Source organism: Papio anubis, chromosome 19 (genome assembly GCF_008728515.1).
Source record: "Papio anubis isolate 15944 chromosome 19, Panubis1.0, whole genome shotgun sequence".
Classification (NCBI taxonomy): Eukaryota; Metazoa; Chordata; class Mammalia; order Primates; family Cercopithecidae; genus Papio; species Papio anubis.
This window is the reverse complement of record NC_044994.1, coordinates 57,401,449-57,419,250: the sequence shown is the minus strand read 5'-3', so window position 1 is coordinate 57,419,250 and position 17,802 is coordinate 57,401,449. Positions and strand designations below refer to the sequence as shown.

The window sequence follows — 17,802 nt, the reverse complement described above, 5'->3', positions numbered from 1 at the left end:
AAAAATTAGCCTGGTGCAGTGGTGGATGCCTGTAATCCCAGCTACTTGGAAGGCTGAGGCAGGAGAATCGCTTGAACCCAGGAGGCGGAGGTTGCAGTGAGCCGAGATCGTGCCACTGTACTCTAGCCTGGGTGACAGAGAGACTCCGTCTCAAAAAATAAAAATAAATAAAAAGAACAAGAAACTTCCACTCTATATCCATTTGAAACAGTTGAGGAAAAGGGAAAATAACTTTCTCTGCAAATAAAATTATAGACATTTCTGAGCCTTTCTTTGTTTTCTTGACAGAGTTCTGAGCTCTAGAACTATGAGACAATGAGCCAGTAAATGAAGATGGTTCCAGAAAACATAAATAGCTTAGGGATTGAAGAAAGATTTTCAGTGAGAAATACGTTCTTGGGTAGAAAGTCTACAAAGTGTTAAAAACATCTACATGTATATTTAACAGTAGGTTGTGTTGCCTGGGCTTTGTCTACAGTGTGCTGTTATTCCCCTCCATTTCCACTGAACCTCAGGTTACCTCGGTTGCACCCAGCCTGTTACAGGAAACAGCCTTCTGGAGCTGTGTTGAAGGAATGAAGGGGAGGGGGGGAATGCTATTGGAAATTGACATTTTTAAACGTTGTGGAGATATAAGGTAAAAACCAAAGTGGATAATGATTTAAATGATTAGTTTAAAATATTTCAAATCATAACATTTAAAAGAACAAGCCCAGAGCTGGCAAGCAGTAATGGGAAGGCCACGCCCAGCATCTCCTTCCATGCTCATCCCTGTTGTGAAAGGGGAGTCCAGACAGTTCACCAGTTGCCTTGCACCAGACTTGTGATGGGATACATAAGATAACACGACGTAGATGTGAGGGAAAGAGGTTTTATTGTGGAAGGGGAAAATTTACACATCCTGAGTCAGACAGAGAAGATAAATCAAGACTCCCCTAGCTTCCTATCATCCCATACAGCTGTGTGCCAGGGCCAGTAAACACTGCAGGACAAGAAAACCATTCCCACAGCCCAGCGTAGGAATCCCACTTCTCTCTGATTCCTCTTGTTTTTTTACAGGACGAGGTGAGAACAAAGTTATCAATAGTGAGGCACATAGACTGTTTGAATGACAGTCAGTTTGGATTTGGGGTGCTGCTTTCTATGGCTGCCTACTACCTGAAAATTTCACAGGCAAAGGAATTTGCAGTCTCCCTGCCAGGAATTGAGCGAGTGGTCATTCCTGCAGTGGTCAGCTGAGGTCATATACAGCCCTACCAGCTGGTAGGAGGTAAGGAATCTTGTCCTATGACAATAGTGGCCAAGTCATGTCTAAGCAACTCAGACAAAACTCTTAGAATTATTACTCGACCGTTGTGCTCACTGAGTTACAAGTGCATTCTTTGGAAACCACAAACATACAACTAGGTTATTTAAAATGTATTAGGTTTGTTTGTTTATAGCACTAAATTTATCAAACCACAGGAATTGTACACCAATGAAAGTCTTAACTGTGTGCAGTGAAATTGAGACTAGTGTTACGAAAGAGATCTTCAGTAGTGTTAGAAATATGACATGAATTTAAGATTAAAAGATATTGTAACAAGAAAATATAAGACAAAAGAAATGCACAAAGAATATTTTTATTGTGGGAAAATATGCATAACATAAAATCAACATATTAACCATTTTTAAGTGTGGAGTTCAGTGGCATTAAGTATGTTCGCATTGCTGCACAACTGTCAACACCATCCATCCTCAAAATTCGTTCTTCTTTTCAAATGGACACTCTGGTCCATTAAACAACAAATCTCCATTGCTCCCTCCCCCAGCTCCTGACAATAGCCATTCTACTTTCAGGCTCTACAAATGGGACTGCTCTCAGTACCTCATTTGAGTGAAGCAATATTTGTCCTTTTGTGACAGACTTATTTTACTTAGCATAAGGTTTATTCTTGCTGTAGCATGTGCCAGCATCTCATTTATGTCTGAGTAAGATTCTGTTGTGTGCATGCAACACATTTTGTTTATCCATTCACTCTCCATGAACACTTGGATTGCTTCCTCCTTTTGGCCACTGTAAATAAGGCTGCTATGAACATAGATACATTAATATCTGTTTGAGCTCCTGCCTTCAGTTCTTTCAGTTATATACCAACCGTGATATTCCTGGCTCATATGGTAATTTTGTGATACAAAATATTCTTAAATAAACTTGCACCAATAAAATGCTTTATAAAATATGTTAATGTCTCACAGATTAGGATTACATGATCCTGAATATTTATATCAGGAACCCCCAAGTTTTTTAACTTATAGCTGAGCAAAAGAACCTATTAATAATTTCTATTCACTTCTCTTACTAGGAAATTGTGTTCCTCAGCTTCAATTGTGAGAGCAAACTGAACCTATGGCTCTGAAGTCAAAGTCAGTCTTTGGCAAGGATGGTGTGAGCTTCACTAAAGACTCAGCCATATAGCTTTTGGGAAGGCCAGTGTTTAAGAAAGGATAGGGTTTAACATTTAGAAGATTTCAGTTCTTTGACTAATTATTTATGTTGTCCTCTTTTCCTTTACTTATATCCAAAACACTCTCTCTCTTCTGCACTCATTTTTGTTCTCTGACAGCTAGAGTTCTGCAGCAAAATGCACTCTACTATAAAGCACTGCAATATACATTCACTATGATAGAAATTTTGATATATAGTAACATACAATTCAAATATTTTCTATGCTATTAATACCTCATTTTGGCTATTTCTTATATCTGATGTTGCTATTTTCTTATTTTGATAAGATAAGCCTTAAAATCATGAAGACCCAATTTTCATGAGAGATTCACTGGAAGCCAATATTAACATTATTATCCCAATCATCACCACCACCTTAACCTCTGGTAGCATTTATAGACAATCTGTTAAGTTGCATTTTCGTCTTTAAAGGACTGACATTTTGACAGATACTACTTTAATGCATGAATTATTTGACACTGAATCTCAGAGGGATTAAGGATGTGTCTAACAAGACTTCTGTCATGAAACTTATACTTTCCCATACCTTGATGCCATCTCTCTGACAAAAAAGAAAAATAATTAAGAAATTGTGGAATTTAAGTAGAATAGCATTTAATGATGTGGGATGTGGAAAAAGTCGTTTTGCTGAAACAGTGGATACATATGTTCTATCCCATGCCCAAGACTTAACTTTGGCATAATCTTAAGTAAGCTTCATTTTTCTTAGCTCTAGCATTGCTTCATCTGACTCATAATGATCATAAAAAGTTAGATAATACATTTGAGATATTTTAAAATAGTTTTAAAGTATAAGAAAATATATCACATAATTTCCTTCATTTTAATACTCAGTCTTTAAAACAGGCAACAGCAGAGGTCATCACATTATATGCACCAACTGCTATATTTAGAATAAAATTGTATTGTGTGATTTCAATTTAAATATTTTGCAGATAATATAAATAAATGAAATATATTCTAGGCAATCCAAATCTGACAAAATATTACTTTAAAAATATCTCTAGGTGTATATAGAAGTAAGAAACCAGTTTCCTGGACAAAAATATTTCTAAGTGTAAGAACAAACATATATGAATTAGGATAATAAAATTAGCCATTTTTCAGATAAAAAAATAATGCCACGGAATGGAGAGTCATGAATTCAAAAGTGGTGCAATTTGGTTGCCGGAACCAAGACTCAAAAAATGCTGCTTTGCATTACCAGTGGAAACACCTTATTTTCCCTCAGGAGGTGGTCTAGATGAATTTGGTATGTTGAATGCAGATCTGAATAGGATTCATGAAGTGATTATAATTCCCACTTAGCATCAGTCAATAGGTAGATCACAAGTCTGTGTTTGAAAATATAGTAATTGAAAGGATATTAGTATAGATTGTCATTCTACTTTAAGAATCAATTTTATATGTTGATAATAGGTAAAACGGTTTATTCTACTTTTTAAATACAAAAATGGAAAAATCCTATTGTTTGTACCATAAATATATACTTATAAAGATGGAATAACATGATAAAAGCCTATTACATTGCCTGTTATAAAGAAAGCATATCAACTGAAAAAATATATGGTGGTTCCCAGTGCTTTATCTTTCACTGGGCTCATTGCTATCCTTGTCGCCTTCATAACCTCCTAGAAATCTTGCCTTTGAACCACCAAGTCTTTCATCTGGGAATTCGATCCATTATCTTTTATATAGAATACAGTAAGATAAGAAACACAGTACAAACATGTACCAGAATAGGAAAGACTGAGTGAGGAACGTACCAGCATTTCTACGAAGTACCACTCCAGACCCAGTGTGGAAGAGGTGTGCGTGTGTGTGTGTGTTTGTGTGTGTGGTATGTGTTCCTGAGGCAAACATCACTAAGCAGAAATGAACAGTTAAGCAGAGAAAAGCTGAGGGACTTTCTGTTGAAAAGTGAAGCAGTTGGCCGGGCGCGGTGGCTCACGCCTGTAATCCCAGCACTTTGGGAGGCCGAGGCGGGCGGATCACGAGGTCAGGAGATCAAGACCATCCTGGCTAACACCGTGAAACCCCATCTCTACTAAATATACAAAAATAAAATTAACCGGGTGTGGTGGCAGGCGCCTGTAGTCTCAGCTACTTGGGAGGCTGAGGCGAGAGTGGGAGAATGGCGTGAACCTGGGAGGCAGAGCTTGCAGTGGTTGTGCCACTGCACTCCAGCCTGGGTGACACAACGAGACTCAGAAAGAAAGAAAGAAAGAGAGAAAGAGAGAGAGAGAGAGAAAGAGAAAGAAAGAAGGAAGTGAGGGAGTAAGAGGTGTTAAGATGAAATTCAGTGAGTAGGATGAGGCCATAGCAAGGAAAGCTGTGGGTGGCAGGCTGTGGAATTAGGTATCCTCTTGTAGGCACTGTGGGTCACCGGCTATTGCACAGGACCTAGGAGGCCTTGTTGAGCCAACCCCCTCCTTACACTGGGAGCTCTCTCTTCTGGATTTACCTGTGAGTATGAATGTCGTGCTTAGAAGAAAAGTTTCAGATAGAAGTTGCAATGGAAACAAAATATTGGAATAAAATATTCAAGAATCATTGTTGATTACTCCTTAGACAATCAATAGACTAATCGAACTTCAGGGGCCTCCTGCATCCTGTAATGGACTTTTGTGCCTGACATTTATCTCAACAATGAAGCTTTGAGAAAATAAATGAATTCATATTAAACATAAAATATTCACAAACAAAGGGAGTTGTAGAATTTATCCATTCTACTTTTAAATCCGTTCATAAGACACAAACCTTAAAAATCACTATTCGAAAACCTTGGAAAAATAAAGAATACTGAAATACTTGATTGAAATCATGTTCAAATTGTGACCATAGAAGATATAAATAATGCCAACCAAAATGCTTAGCTGGAGTCTGACACTGAGCTTGAGGGTTCATACGTATTCTTAAGCTGCTTTATGGCCTAATTTGTATCCAGAAATAGACAGATGTCCAAATTTGTTTTCTAGAATTCTTTAAAAATGAATGCTAGCCATCTTCAGGGTTATAGGAGGATGAATTTAGTGATCCAATTTTTTAAAAAGTTAACCATATGTATTAGACACTTTCATGTATGAGATATTCTTCTCTCCTTAGCATAGGATAAGAGAATAAGTTCAAGTGACGAAATGGAAAGTAAATGTTCAACTCTAGTAGGCAGTTCATATGGTAAAGATTTCAGGAAGAGAGCTAGAGATTCTAGTTTCAGCCCTAGTATTTAGGAGCTGTGTGACCTTGGATAAATTGCTTAAATATTTGCAAACCTCAGTTTTTTGATGGTATAAGAAAAGGGGGAATTGATAAATGAGAACTAAAGACATTTGTAAGTCTACAATTTTATGCTGTGATGTATTCTTCTGTGAGTTATTAAAATTCAACATGTCCGTAGCATTCTATTAGGGCTGCAAAATCACAAGGCAGGCATTTAATTATGTTACATTTCTGAATTCTACTCTCCTCATAAGATAGCTCCTAAGTGCCTCTTTAGGTCAAACCAGCTCTAGAATGCTACTTAATCACTCTTAATTTATCACGCTGATCTGGATGCAGTGTTTAAGCCTTTTATATGTCAGCCTCACATGTAGGATATGGTATTTAACTTCTGCATCCAAATCCAAAATGTGCTTCCAACATCAACTCCAAGATACAATAAAATATTTCAGTAGGACTGATAAAATACGAGCAAAGAAGTGCTAAAGTCTGTATAATTCTGTGTGTGTGCTTATTTCTTTGTATGTATGCAAATTCATTAAAACACATGGACCTTTCTATCATGTAAGAATGTCAGTTGATTTCATGACCAGTAATCTGAGTGCGAGTAGTAGCTGAAGAGAAGCCTGAGGATGCTTTATGATAGAGAAGAGCCTATAATTATTCTAGAATCATTGTCTGTGAATAAGGAGAAATTATCTTCAAATTAATAATCTTTACTCTGCAGCTAGCTCTTTCCTATATAGGTAAATTATCTAGAACATGAACTGTCAGTAGAGTTTAGGAAGTAATATATCTTTTTTTCTTCGTTTGTCAGAAGAAGCTACTTGCTATCTCTTCAAAATGTTCAGTTCTCCAATATAGTGGTTAGAGGACAGTAAAGAGTGTTGCCAATGACATCTTAGAGAGAAGCAGGAAAATATGTGACTTTCAGCTATTTCAAATTCTAGGAACCCAAGAAACAGAGCGTAAATATAGCAACAACATTGGAGTGCTGTCAGGAAAGATTTCCAGGTTTATTCTATAGAGATTCATCATAAATTAGTAACAATAAATCCCATACTGTCTGTTTATGAATTTTTCTCATTTTATTAATCTCATACCTTTGGTATTCTCTATGAATATAATTACATTATTTTTAATTACTGCATTTCTCAATACTTAATCTTCTGGAGTTAATCTAATGATTTCGGTAAAACAATTAACAAACTAGAAAAGGTATGTCTTTGTGCTGAGTTTTGAATTAGCAATGAGCCCTTTGTCCAGTGACTTCCTATCCATAGTAAACAGTAAGAGTTCGGTCTACTGAAAAGCAGGGACATATTTCTTTTATTTAGTAAATAGGTGTTTTATTCAGCAATTTTTTATTCCCACCGTTAATGAAATTATTAAAATTATTTTGCCTGCTGGGCCATTAGCTGTGTATGTGCACATTGGAGGCAGTGCTTATTCACATAGGGGAGCCCACTCACTCCTGAAATAAGATGATTTCTTCCTTCTCTCCAAACCATTCATTGGTAAACATAATGTAGTCCGTCTTCCAGATAGAGATTCTCAAAGCGCCTATATAGATGTTATAAAGGCAATGTATCTTGGCATATCATAAAAGGGAGCAAAAGCAATAGGTCAAGAATAAAGGAATTTCCTGAGAATATAATGCATTGCACATAACTGAGATCATCAAGTAATACTAAGTAAAAGAGAAGAATAACATGTGGTAGTGACAGGGGAAGCCAGCTGGACTTCCTGGGTCTAGTGGGGACTTGGAGAACTTTTCTGTCTAGCTAAAGGTTTGTAAACACACCAATCAGCACTCTGTAAAAACGCACCAATCCGCGCTCTGTATCTAGCTAAAGGTTTGTAAACGCACCAATCAGCACTCTGCAAAAACGCACCAATCCGCGCTCTGTGTCTACCTAAAGGTTTGTAAATGCACCAATCAGCACTCTGTAAAAACGCACCAATCTGCACTCTGTCTAGCTAAAGGTTTGTAAACGCACCAATCAGCACTCTGTAAAATGGACCAATCGGCGGGACGTGGGCAGGGCCAAATAAGAGAATAAAAGCTGGCCACCCGAGCCAGCAGCAGCACCCCGCTGGGTCCCCTTTCACAGGTGGAAATTTGTTCTTTTGTTTGTCACAATAAATCTTGCTGCTGCATAGTCTTTGGGTCCATACTACCTTTATGACTGTAACAACATGGAGGTCTGCGACTTCACGCCCGAAGTCAGCAAGTCCACGAACCCATCACCCATTGAGAGGAACAAACAACTCCAGACGCGCCACCTTTAAGAGCTATAACACTCACTGCCAAGGTCTGCAGCTTCACTTCTAAAGTCAACGAGACCACAAACTCACCAGAAGGAAGAAACTCTGGACACATCTGAACATCTGAAGGAACAAATTCCGTACACACCATCTTTAAGAACTGTAACACTCACCATGAGGGTCCACAGCTTCATTCTTGAAGTCAGCGAGACCAAGAAGCCACTGGAAAGAATAACTTCTGGACACAGTAGGTTGGTTATTGGCCAGAGAGAAGTGTATTCAGGGAGTCAGCAACCACCTGTGTAAGGGGATTGACAAAGTTATTTAATTATCTGAGGATAATAAAACATTGTGTAAAGCATTTGTTTCACAGTAATATAATTATTCTTTTTTGTTCTCTTAAACACTTGAGGAAAACTAATATTGCATAACTTAAAGTTTTCTGAATAATTTTTCCTCCCAAATGCACGTGTAATTCCCATTTGCTATCTGGTTATCTGATTTCTTACATAATTTCATGTGAAATTTAAGATGGTGGTCAGAAATCTCAGTGGCAAAGTTTGGCAAAAGAAGGCAAAAAAGTTGAAAAACAAAAAGTTTCCAACATTTGGGTTTCTAATTTTATAAAGACTGATGTGGTCGACTTGGCACATTGTGAGTAAATCAGTTGGTAATTGCTAACACTTCAACAAATTAAAGAGGGGTGAGCAGTGCAGTGGGAGGTCTGACCTGAAGGCAGGAGTTCTGCCATGCCCACTAAGTAAAAACTCAGATGTCCAACTCAGTCTACACACAATGAGGGCAATTTACAGGAAATTTAGGAAAGAAGGCAATTCTATCAGCCTTTCTCAAATCAGGAAATAAACAAGATGCTTCTATGAACTCTAGGAGCATATGTTTGTTATTTTCTTGTTCAAGGTCCAATCAACTCTACCACTTGAAAAGCAAGTTTGAGGAGAGGCTAGACTGTCAGATGCCTATTGGTTTATTAATACTCAATGAGAGGAGTCTCTGTAGTATAGAAGTGAAAATACGATAATAAATTCACAGTAGGAAAAATATATTTAATTCTCCAAAATAATAAGTTCAAGATGAGAGTCATACATTCAGAGATCCTTTTGCCAATTGGCCAGTTTTCCTATGAGAAAAAAGAAACTTAGGCTGCATATGTGCACCAAGTCATACCTACAGGTGGCTGAGCTGGGGTTAGGTTTGTCATTTTTCAGTTCACGATTTTTTCCACTGGATCTTTACATAGCACCATGGCCTTCAAAGACAGTGAGTCACTGAATTCAACAAACATTCTGCTCCACTCAATAAATGATTGTCAAGTAAGAGAGGACAGAACAGCTCACTTAATGTAGGTTTCTAGAAAGCAGCTGAAATTGAAGTATAAAATTTGGAATAAAAATTGAAGTTAGAAAAGATTATAGAGTCCTCTACATAGTGACCTTCTGTTTCCAAGTGAGTGGATTGAAACCTTCATGAAGGGAGGAAGCACTAATGACCATTATGTAAGTAAATCAAAACAGGAAGAGAAAAAGGATTAAATGATGGAAACTATTTTCAGAAGAGAATCAGGAAAGAGCAATGTCATGGGCATTAAGGAAGGAGAAGTAGCCAAGAGACACTGTCAAGCCTTGCAAAGAGGGCATTAAAGGTGAGAATGCAAAGCTCAAGGTATCAGGTGATGAACAGTTCATTTGGACGTTGAATCGAGGTAATTCAGAAAGATGAACTCTCAGAATCCAAAGTAAGATAGCTAGGGAGGGAAATTACAGGCAGTCACTCAGTGTCAGTGCTTCTGGACTTTGTAATGGACAGTCCAGAAGTATTGTTTGTTGCCTTTTTTGCAGTGGGCACAGAGACCTTAAGGATGAATCAACATTGTTTTCAAGAAAAACTCTAACAGAGCACAAAGAAAACACAAATTCACCGAAAATAATTATTAAATAATTATTACTTATGATCACATCATTTAGGGAGTCTCCCCTGTCCATAACTCCAAAACGTACCATTCACATAGTTAACAATAGAAGCCGTGCTATCTGGAAATTTGCAATTAGGCAGACTTGATTATTCCACAAAAATAATATTAAAAATATAGAAAATGCATCTGAGTATTTAGTAATGAGCAGCAATGTATGTATAAATGATGGCAGTGGTGGTTCGTCTGGAGCAACTGCTGTGATGCCAACCACAGCAGGGGAGGTGCAGCTGGGGTTGCATGCTCTATGAGACTGGCAGTGGTGGAAACAGGCAGAAGCCCTGTCCCCTACCAAGTTGGCAGGGTGGGGACCCTGCACTCCCAGGTGCAGCCGCAGTCATCCAGCCATAGCTCCAAACCAGGCATCCCCTGTGCTCTTGGGGCCCAGGAACCCCCGCTGCCTCTGCAGGCTCAGAAGTGCCTGCTCCTGCTCCCTGGCCTCTTCCTACTCCAGGTGCCCACTCTGGGGCGATGCAAAGTTGTGGCCTAGCCTGGGTGCTACTGCAACCCTGCTGGGTGTGCACACACTTGGGAGTAACACTAACACACAAGCCTCCTGATGCCTTGGGTCCCTCCAGACTTTGGGCACTGATAAGCACAAGAGGGAGATGGAGAGGGCACTGAGGGTTGCTCGGCACAGGACTGGAGGTGACCCTCAGCACAAACAGCCTGGGTGCCATGGATGGTATGTTGATGGCAGGAGGCAGACAGACTCTTGGGTGGAAAGGGGCAGGTCCCCGGTGAAACCCCACCTTCAAGCCAGGGATGGACCAAAGCCTTGGGATCAGACTTCCAGTTCTGGGTGGAGTCTGTGACCTACAGTGAGAACTTATGTTGCTTTTTCCCACGCCTGCCCATGACCACCCATAAACCAATCAGTACACACTTCCTCCCTTCTAAGCCCATAAAAACCCCAGACTCAGCCAGACTCACACAGACATCAGGACTACCAACTGCAGGAAGGAGCTATCCACTTCAGGTCTCCTCAACTTGTCCAGATGACCTGCCTACAGAATGGAGCTGTCTACTATGGGTCTCCTCTCCACTGGGAGCTGGACACTACTCAGAAGACCTGCCTGCAGAAAGAACCTACCTACTTTGGGTCTCCTGAAAGCTGTTCTGTCACTTAACGAAGCTTCTCTATGCCTTGTTCACCCTCTGTTGTCCACGTACTTCATTCTTCCTGGATGCAGGACAAGAACTCAGGACCTGCCAAATGGCAGGACTGAAACAGCTATAACACAGACAGGGTTTAAACATGCCCCTCTGCTCGCCACAGTTGTGGATGATGAGAAGGAGAGAATAGCTGTGGCTTTCTGGGAAGTCCAGACTAGGGGCTCCCAGAGCCAGGGCTGTGACACCCTCCTTGGGGCTCTGTAGTTCTTGACATCTCCAAGCTTCCAGGTGCCACCACATTTCCCTCATCCAAATGCAGGTGCCCACAATAGAAGCCACATGAGGTACATCTGCTCCAGTCGCAGCCTCACCCAGAGCCAGCACCTGTGCCAGCACCTGGAGCTGCCTGCCCTGCCATAGCAGCCATTGTACCTGGCTGTGCACAGTGGCTGCACCCTGCACTCGCTCACTCACACACCCCTCACTGTTCCTGGCTCACCCTTGGCAGGTGTGGGACTCGGGCTGGTAGCACAAGCCAAGTGCAGTCTGCCAGGCCGAGTGAGCAGAATGAGTCCAGTGGGTGCGAGCAGTACTCAGGCAGAAGGCACCGCTGGCCACAGAGCTTTCCTGCTGGCAAAGCGACACCCCAAGGATCCCGTGACATAAATATACATGTATAAACCATTTCATTTCCCTAAACTGTTATGGAAATGTAGACACAAATTAGCATTAGAGTACTGTTACTGTGATGGCTTCTTGAGAATTATACAGGAAGGCTATGCCAGAGGTACAACAGGAGTGTAGTACTCTTACTTTATTGTAAATCCATTCAGATTTTTCCAAAACAAATTTGCAAATTAATATAGTAAACAATAAGCAAAATGCAAACACCAACGTTTAGGATTATAATCTGACTAAAACTCTATTTTTATTATTTTTATTTCCACATTTAGGCTCTTTATAAGAAAAAACAAAAAACAATGAAGTTTAATTGGTTTCACATTTTCACTATATAAAAATAGAAAACTGTTACTATTACAATTTGACTTAAGGCACATTTCAAATATTGTTAAGATCAACATTTTTCACACTTGGCTGTGTACTGGAATTGCTTGGGGAGTTTTAAAAATACTGTGTTATATCCTGAAGGATACTGTTTGAATTAGTATGGGATGTGACCTGGGCATCAGTATTGTGAAAAGTTCCCAAGAGTAATTTTAATGTGTAGCCTACTTTGAGAACCAGTCTTCTAGGACACAGTATGTTCTGGTATCTGGCTATCTTTGTGAAAATAATGGAGCTTGTTCAAAACAATTGACAAAGAGCATTCCAGGTCCAGAAACTTGATTTGGTAAGTCCCACTGGGGTGGTCCACCCCGAAAAAGTTACAACAGGTCTGTCAATTTACTTTCCTCCGCATAGGTCACTCTCTGTGTTGAGACATATCCAGTCTGGAGACCATACTGCAGATGAAAATTGGCTTGGAAAGCAGGCAATTAGAAAGCACATATTTTCCGTAGTAGGGCTGTAAGTATCTGGTAACGTGGAGGAAGGCCTCTTTCCACTGTAAGGACATTTTAGTCTAAATAAATGTTTGCTTCCTCTAGTCATAAAGAATCTGAGAATCAGCTCTTAAAAGTGTAATTTAAACATTACTACATCCATGCTCTGTGTTTACCTATTCCTCAACCCTGCTGACTATTGCGGGGTTGGCTAAAAAACAGTTCAGACAATCTTGAATGGGCACGGTGGCTCACGCTTGTAATCCCAGCACTTTGGAAGGCCAAGGTGGGTAGATCACTTGTGGTCAGGAGTTTGAGACCAGCCTGGCCAATATGATGAAACCCCATCTCTACTAAAAATACAAAAAAAAAAAAAAAAAAAAGCCAGAAATCACTTGAACTGGGGGGGTGCAGGCTGCAGTGCGCTGAGATCATGCCACTGTGCTCCAGCCTGGGTAACAGAGCGAGATTTCATCTCCGGGAAAAAAAAAAAAAAAAAGTTTAGAGAATCCTGTTGAAGTTCCAAACTCTCACCTCCCTCTACTCTGTCTGGTTGTGGGTCCACACAGGATGCCTGACCATTTTTACTTTATGTTTCAGGCACTTTGACATACTGGCTGAAAGCACATGCTCTGAAACCTACTTGCCTAGGTTTACATTTTGATCCCACCATTCCCCAACTTGGCTAATTAATTCTCTAATCTTCAGTTTTCTCATCTACAAAATGTAAACAATAATAGCTATCTCATACATCACCTGTAAGGACTCAATAATGCATTTGATGGAAGTAGTGTGTTTGACACTGTTAATGGAACTATTCATTATAATTATCAATTATTTTACTAAATCATCAGCAGCAACATATTTTTTTTCCACTCCCACCACCTGTTCCTTAAGTAGAAGAGTGAGAGTAGTGTATTTTAGGAGGGACAGTGGGTAAAGGATGGAAGTGCCTGTGAAAAGCATCTCCTAACCCACAGAACTAGAAAATTCACCCAAAAGGGCTTCTTCCTTGTGGTCCAGATTCTCTTCCAATTAAGATTAAAACATATTTATTTATAGTTTACTGTGTCTTTCCTATTAAGTGTCATAGCACGCTCTCTCGCTGTCTCTTTTTAGTGTAAATAACTCAGGTGTTATATGCCTAGAAACTATTACAAGAATTTTAAAGCATGTAATCCAAAGAAGCAGAACACTTATTTTTGAAAATAGAGGTCTCTCAAATAGTCACCAACTGGAGCATATATAAAAATAACATGATACTGACAAAACATTAGCAGAAATAAGCAAAGATCAAAAATCATCAGTGTGGGCCAGACGCAGTGGCTCACGCTTGTTATCCCAGCACTTCGGGAGGCAGAGGCAGACAGATCGTTTGAGGCCAGCCTGGCCAACATGGTGAAACTCTGTCTCTACTAAAAATACAAAAATTAGCTGAGGATGGTGCCAGGCATCTGTTTTTCCTACTACTTAGGAGGCTGAGACACGAGAGTCACTTGAATCCAGGAGGTGGAGGTTGCAGTGAGCTGAGAAGGCATCACTGTACTCCAGCCTGAGCAACACAGTAAGACTCCATCTCAAAAAAAAAAAAGAAAAAAAATTATGTGATGTGCATATTGAGAAATAAATTGTGTTATATATGATCCTGTAACATGTCTTTAATTTTACAATACAGTAACAAACTGCAAACTATTGTAGAATAGAAATATATCTGACAAATGCACAAAAATCATCGCTTCTCAGCAAAGAGGAAGGTTTGACATGGTTTTGATCAGAGGTATCATTAATGAAAGAACAATCACCTGAAAGATTAATAACATCTGAAAGAGAAGAATTTCCTTTTATCTTCTTTTGCTTTCCTATCCTTTAATGTAGATGTTAATGAGTATTGAAATCGACAAAAGGCAAAACAATAATAATAATAAGCCACAGGAGAAAGGGGCACATTGGATTTTCATCCTCGAATAATCTGAGTTAGTGGGCATGACCTTCCCCATTTGAGCACCTCTGAAAATAGTCTGTGACAAGAATTTTTCATGTCTATTTTTGTACAGAAAGGAAATCTTCATAGAATAAGACAAATATTGCTTAGGCATTTTCTAAGATAATCTCTAGGAAAAGTCAGAATTCTTATGCATCATATTTTGTGAGAGATGAAAAAGTGGTATCTTCTTCAGTCAATTAAACATCACTTTGTAGCAAATCCATTTCTGTTCTTTATTCTGTAACCACTCCCCATCTACCGTTCAGTTTTCGGAAGAAGCAGGTCCTCATTCGGAACATTTTTTTTTTTTTCGGGGGTTGGAGGCCGTAATCTAAAATTAAATGTCTGTTTAGGGTCTGTACATTTGCTGAATTTGCTAAATAACACCCCCTCCCCTCCTCACTATGTGAACAGATTCTCTGAGACACTTAAATAGTAACACAGGGATGTGACACAAGGCCTGGCCGCAATTTGTGTAGCATTGACTAATAAACAACAATCCCTTTTTATGTGTTCATTAAGCAGAAAATTAATATTTACATAAGACTAAATATTTTTAATTGTTTAATGGTTTTCTCTTGTGGAACTGCACATGTTCCTTCTCTGGAATTGATTGCTTTTTAGCTATGTGTGGTCAACGTTAAGGTCCTGGTTCTGCTTCCGGTTCTCTTGACCTCCAGGTCAGTCCTGCCAGGCAGGTGACAGGGGTTCCCTCAGTCTTTCCAGTAGTGCCGTTTCTGTGCTGCTTGGGCTTGCTGGCCTGAAGTGCCAAAGGGCACGCAGAGACCCCTGCTGCTGCTCCTGTGGGTACATTCACTTCTTGTCTCTTTGACAATGTTATGCTGTTATTTTAGCGCTTGCTGGTTCCCTATTTTGTTGTCTTCAGAAAAGTACAAGGCTCTATGTTTTCTCTGGCCACCCAGCTGCCTGAGGACAAATTTCACATTTTCTAGGCCTCTGTTTTACCTTTTTTGGGGCATGGGGGGTATGAAGTCTCACTCTGTCACCCGGGCTGGAGTACAGTGGCGTAATCTTGGTTCACTGCAACCTCCGTCTCCAAAGTTCAAGTGATTCTCCTGCCTCAGCCTCCTGAATAGCTGGGACTACACTTGCGCTCTGCCACACCTGGCTAATTTTTGTATTTTTAGTAGAAATGGGGTTTCACCATGTTGGCCAGGCTGGTCTCAAACTCCTCACCTCATGTGATCTGCTCACCTCAGCCTCCCAAAGTACTTCTGTTTTACCTTAATTGCATTCTATGGCAATAAAATGACCAGTCTCCTTGATATTACTCTTGGTCTTGTGAGCATCCCATTTCGTGTCATGACCACAACATCAATATGTCAGTGGCTCCATCCTTCCTTTGGCATGTGCCAGCCACTTTGACTACATGAGCTAACTAGTGGCCAGTTGCAGCAGTTCAGGTCCCATCGTTCTGGATGATGCTAGTCATGCAATTATCTCATTAAAATCCACTCTTGGAGCATTTGGTGGTGCTCTTTATTGACTCTGTGGTTTCATGTAGGGAGGAAATAGCTTTTCCAGCTAAATGACACTGGAAATACTGAGACTAGGATTGATATGACAGCAAAACCAAAGCTCAAGGGTGTGTTCCATCTGGGTTTGACTTTCAGGTTTTCTAATGTATAAACTTGGACAATTATGGACCTCACTGGACCTCTGTTTCCTTAATGGTGAAGTGCAGATAATGGATGCTGACTTTACCAAGCTTCGGTGAAGGCTAAATGAATAAGGGTCATATCGTGCCTTGTTAGTGCCTAAACCTATGATGGGTGCTGAATGAATGTTAGTGATGAATGGAAGTATCTTTTATTAATACTCCCCATTCCTTTACTGTGACCTCTGGATTTTTCACCTTCCTACTAAAAGTGAAGTTATGAGCATTATTTGTCTGTTTACTTTTTATTTTATCAAAACTGCCACTTGAATATCCTGCTTAGTGATGGCAACACTATCATACGCTGTCAAGAAAATCAATGCCCATTAAGAAAAAATAGGTTTAACTCTATTTTGTATATATTTGTAATTCACAAGTGGAAATAGATGAATACCTAAATGTAAATGAATAGAAAACAAATTATGTTAAGCATTCTTAGTTCCATATTGTCCTCTTTAAAGCTAAACCATATAAACTGGAGTGAGATAAAACTAAATACATTTTCAAATCATGTTTAAATTAAGACGTCAGAAGACATATTTCACATTCTCCGATGGAATTTCATTGCCCTCAGAAGAGTCAGAATATATATTACTATAATTTTCAATTATGCAACATGAAATTGAAATATTTATAAGCAATCATAATTAAACTAAGGGCCCAACATAATTTTTTAAACTACATTAAAAACAAAAAAAACCTCATGTCTAGAAATAATCCCTTTCATCCCCTTCCCTCAAAAAAAGACATAAAATGAACACAGCATGTCTCAAACATTTTGCACCTCTTAAATTTCACAAAGTCCTGGTTAATCCATATTCCAGCACAAATTTCCAAAGAATCACCTAACTTTGGAGACAATCCAGGTTGGAAGAAGAAAAGTAGTAAAGATATGGATGTGTCTCACTCAGTTAAGGGATAAGGCTCCCTGGGGACTAAGCTGTCCTGTTAAGAAAAACTGTAAGATGCATAAAATTTGATTATATCTGTGGCAGTTATTACTGGTGTTTTTTAAATACTCTTGTCTCCTGGCCCCCTGTGGATAGGTGAATCATGTGGCTTATTTTGCCCAGTGAGTTGTCAGCCAAATGGGAAAGTGTTTTAAGGCCAATATAGGCAATTGCCTATGCAAAAGTCTATAGAGATTTCCCTTTGGAAATGTGACTTTTGTGAAGGCTACTCTTGAGCCTGGATCTCTGAGTGTCTGCATGGAGCAGCTCTACCGTCTGCTCATTAGCAGTGGCCATATGAGAGGAGGAGACACACATATATATACACACACATATGTGTATATATGTGCACATACATATATACATATATATATGTGTATACACACATATATGTGTATACATACACACACATATATATACACACACAGACACACACAAAATAAATATATATGCTAAACATTAGCATAGCTAAGTATGCCTAAATAACTAACCAGCAGTTTTGGGAGGGGGCCTAGACATAGGGCTATCTACTCAGAGTAGAATATGCAACTGAACCAGTAGGGAAGCCGTCTGTTCTAGTCATGAACTG

The 17,802-nt window shown here is 39.5% G+C and overlaps 1 long non-coding RNA gene across 2 annotated transcripts in view; it reads right to left on the bottom strand.

Moving 5' to 3' along the window:
• LOC108583129 overlaps positions 1–17,802 on the bottom strand; it is a 460,617-nt gene that overhangs the window by 10,177 nt on the left and 432,638 nt on the right. Inside the window, exons 5-6 of one of the 2 annotated variants that reach the window (XR_001897440.3) lie at positions 8,170–8,294; positions 121–3,843 (exon numbers count right to left, since the gene is read on the bottom strand). This is a non-coding gene — a long non-coding RNA (uncharacterized LOC108583129). Of the gene's footprint in view, positions 1–120; positions 3,844–8,169; positions 8,295–17,802 lie in introns of those variants that run through there. The other variant, XR_004180100.1, reaches the window with a different exon arrangement.